Source organism: Vidua chalybeata, chromosome 6 (assembly GCF_026979565.1).
Source record: "Vidua chalybeata isolate OUT-0048 chromosome 6, bVidCha1 merged haplotype, whole genome shotgun sequence".
Lineage (NCBI taxonomy): Eukaryota > Metazoa > Chordata > Aves > Passeriformes > Viduidae > Vidua > Vidua chalybeata.
The window spans coordinates 23,732,014-23,736,637 of NC_071535.1; positions in this window are offsets into that span (position 1 = coordinate 23,732,014).

Here is a 4,624-nt window from a genome sequence, read left to right on the forward strand (position 1 = left end):
AGATGTTAAAGTCAGCATGTGCAAATGCTATCTTTTGCCATTTATGATGGGGAAAACCAATTTTTCCTTAAATAGGAGCAAGTTCCATCTTAAATTGCAGGTACCACTGCTTAGTTGAGGTATGGTCAGACCCTTCAGAAAGTAGGACTGTATAGGCAGAGGAATCTTGCTGTATAGGTATAAAAAGTGGGGAATGACAAAGGAAAGTAGAAAATTGAAAATGTACCTACAGAAGACAGAATCTCTGAGAGAGATGCTGGACTTCAGTGTTGAGGCTTAGGTACTGACCAATGGAAAAAAGCTGAAGATTTCAGAAAAGACTTTTTGTTTCCTTTTGAGTTTTCTGGCACTCTGGAGAAACAGGATTTTGTATCTTCCTTCTAAACAAAGATGCCAGATTTCATTATGTCTTATCTTCAGTAAAATCAACCCATATATCTTTGTTATTTTGGTTCGTTTGGGTCAGATAACTTAGAATAATTGTGGATATTTCCTCAGAAAAGCTCTTTGCTTGCATTTGTCCTGCTATTTCAATGTGCCCCCTTGTTGTTCTGGAAGACATTGAAAGAAGCCACTGTGACTTCTAGTACTCACTTCAATCTCTGAACATATTTGAACACTGGTATCTACTGTGACCAACCTAAATGAAGAATCCCCAAAATTCAAGTCAACTATATAATGAAATATTGATGTAAATGAATATAGGGCCCAATTTTCAGTTATATTAAAAGAAAAAATGGATTGCAACAAAGGAGAATCTGCTTTGTTTTTCAGCAGAAAATGTAATCAGGAATCCATTTTGTGGACAGTTGCTCATATAAAATAGAAATATGCAGTTACTAGCCAGAAAGAATTAAAATCAATGAATCACAGGAAAAAGTGGTTTAATGGCATAGTGAAAGAGGTAGTGATGTGAAGGAGGCCTTAGGCTGACAGAGGAAGAATATATAAAGGAAGGGGAAAGCAAATGTCACAGCGAACAAGAAAGCCAACACATAAAAATTACACTGCAACAGCAGAATGAATGTTTAAGTGTATTGACTGTATTGAAAGCTGAAGGCCATAGAAAGGGTTGGAAGTCTGACTTGCAATGCAGGTAGCAGGCTGAAAGGTTGTGTCCTCAGGTATCTATGGACTTGTGCAGATACAATGTTCTATCTCTGTTAAAAGAATATTTTTTGGAATTCTGTGGCCATTTTACAAGGGATGTCAAAAGATTTTCTTTGTGTTCAGACCTTTCAGCAGTCTTTGAAAGAATGTGATGATCGTTGGTTACTACTTTTACACTGAATAGTAACTTTTACATCTCCTAAACAATCTCTTCTTTATATTGATGCTAGTTTATAAATAATATACTCTGTAGGATACTTTTGAAGGAAATTGTTGATAAATCTAGACGTGAAAACTCAGTTTTAAAAGGTGATGTATTTTTTCCTATGTTTGCACATCATCAGATGGTCAAAATGTCAGTTCAGTGCTTCTTTGTTTTTAATATGTTTAATTTTTTTACAACTTTGTAAATCTACCATTACTAGCTGTGTCACATTACCATTCTCCCTTCCGTATCTGAACCAAGGGAAATTTAGACTGGATATTAGGAAAAATTTCTTCACGGAAAGATTTTTCAAGCTTTGGAACAGGTTGTCCAGGTAAGCAGTGGAGTCACCATCTCCTGTAGTTGTGGCACTTAGGGACATGGTTCAGTGGTGGACTTGGCAATGCCAGGTTAAGGGTTGGATTTGATGATCTTAAAGTCTTTGCCAACCTAAATGATTCCATGATTCTATGAAAATACTTGGTTGAGAAAGGAAGTGGTGTTTGGTAGCACTGCAAATGTTCGAATTCTTCTTGAGTCAGGCAGTGCTCCTCATGATTGAAACTCTTCCTGTACCCATCTAGGAATACATTGTTCTTGGAGAGCAAGCTCCGGGCTGAGGGTGGGAAGAGCTGGTTTCTGTTTTAAACTTCACAAATAGCAGTGATCCCAGGGCTGTAAATCTGAGCTTCCTGCAACCTGGAACACATAAATGTAATATGAAACTGGGGTTCTGTCCAACTTTAGGATTTGTGCTTGGGAAATCACAGTCCTAACTGCAACTTACATACTTTGTTTTTTTAAATATGTGAGGTAAGCAATCATTTTAGCTTGAAGAAGAAAGAAGCTTAAATTGTTTATTATACACTTGCCACACTATTCTTTTCCTAGGGTGGTAAAGTTACAGTGCTTTGGTACTGTAACTATATGACAGGGTTGTTTTTTATGTTTTTCTGTATTTTCCTTCTGAAAGTGAAATTCTAAGAAATTTTTTTCAGTGACATAAAAAATGGGCCAAAGTTGTTTGTGATGAGTGCAAGTAATTGAAGTTTCTGAGACTGAACACATGACTGTAGAAGTAATCTCTTGAGTGCAATTATTTCAAGATGGAACATGCTGATTGGAAATGAGCGGTGCAATTAGCAAGCAGGAAAAGATGATGATATGAACTTTCTCCGGGTCAGTAATTCCAATCCAAGAATGGTTTTGCAGACATGTGAAAACTCCTTTTCTCGGCCCCCAGGCAGCAAGATGGTCTGGGATTTGTCCAGTAAGTGTTTAACCCTACTGAACTTATAAAGGGCTATGTAATCTCTGTGGTGGAATCTTAGTGCAAGGGAGAAAATGGAAATGAAAGCAATAAAATAAGCAGCAATACACTAAGGAAGCTGAAATTTGTTTTGGAAAGAAGAAAAATGTTAGATGATAAAAGCTGTGAGGTATTAAAAGAAGCAGAATTGTATAAACTATTGTGCTTTGAAACTTGGAAATAAATTATTTTTATCCCTGAACTACTAAGAATCCTTAAGTATTTCAAACCACTGATGTTTGATAGCAACTCTTTCATTGTTATATTGGTCAGCTAAGAGAAGGTACTGACAAATATATGAGGATGTTTCTCCCTGTGTGCTCCTTCTCTCTCCCTGTGGTTTTGGCCTGCACATTTTGCCTGTGTGGATATGAGTGTAATGAAAAGTATGCCTTGTGAAAGCAGCCAATTCAAAAGTTATCGGGAATGGAGAAAATAAGAGGCAATACAGAAACTCGTTTTTTTCCTGAGTTCCTCTTGGAGAGTGACCGTCACTTTATTTGCTCTCTTTGGGTGTGGATACTTTCTCCTCATTAATGCCCTGCTCCCCAGAATACTCTGCTGAATAGGTAGGGTACATTTTGATGATGTATTTCTGGGAGAGGCCATGGGAAAGGAAATAGAGTGCATTCTGGGCAGGTTACAGAAAATGTTCCCTGTTCTAGGTGAACTGAGAGGCACTGAGGATTAATACAAAGAAACGATTCTCTTCTTGCCAAATGAGTCACTAGAAGCAGCCTCTGACATAATCCTGAACTCTTAATTTTCCCTTAGCACCCCATGTCATGTTGTTCCCTGGTTGGTAGCTCTGGTCTGAAACTTTTGTTAACTGCCTTCGATGTTCTCAGTCTCTGCAGAGTTCAAAACCATCTATGTGCTTTTTAATCACTTAGTACAACTTAATTTTTTAATTCTGTGGACTGAACGATACAATTTTCTTAAAGAAAATACCTTAGTGAAGATGAATTATGTTGTTTATCTGTTCATTCAATGTGTAAAATGGACTGGAAATGCAGGTATCTTTTTAGATCAATCATCCAGTAAAATTGAACTTATGAGTAATGCATTCATATAATATAAGAAAAGAAGTAATTAGACTGAATAAGTAAATCTGCAGTGAATAGCTGAACCAAGCTGTCATTTATAAATATTTAAAAGCTTATAAAAGCAAAAAAGAAGTTAATCGAGGTTAAAAAAGCAAAATAACACCTACATTAATCCCATCAAGAGACCATGCCTTGCAATCTTCAGACATAGCAAGCTTTATTAGCATTCCTGATGTGTTGACATGTATGATGTATTGTTTCCAGGATGTTTGTGTTTAGACAACACGTCTAAAGGCAGAATTTAATATGTGTTAGGATTCCATTTTCATATAAGTAACTCCAGTTTAACTGCAATTCTGGATTGAACAGTAACTAGTGATTATCTGAGTAATATTTTAATACCATAGCAGCTATGAACTTAGATAATACTTTAAAATAATAAGCAAATGCTATTTTAAATGCTGTTTCATGCCTTGGCTGTCACAGGTGCAGAAGCTGGAGCAGACTACTGTCAAATATACAGCATTAGCATATTGCTACCAAAGCTGTGTGGGAGGAAATACCATTCTGTATTAACTTTTCCAAGATGCAGTTTCCTGCCGTTTTTCTTCTACCTGGAGCATAATTGCATTTTCAGTGCACTTTTCATTTTGCTTTCCATTTCTCCTAATTGGAAGCAGGGACAGACTTCATCTTCTTGTGCTTAATTTCTCTATTCACTCCCACTTACAAGATGGGCAAGATGGTAGAAGGATGAATGACTTTGAGGAAAGAGATAATATCATGCTGGAAGGGATATATTGCATTGGTTACTTCTGACAACCAAGGCAGATATCAAGGCAGAGCAGGCAAGGTAAGTATTGCTTGTATCTGTCAGGGCCTATTTTGGAAGATCCTGACCTGACTGAACCCTTTTTACAGTCTGTGTAAACTCTCACAAATAGCAATCAAACA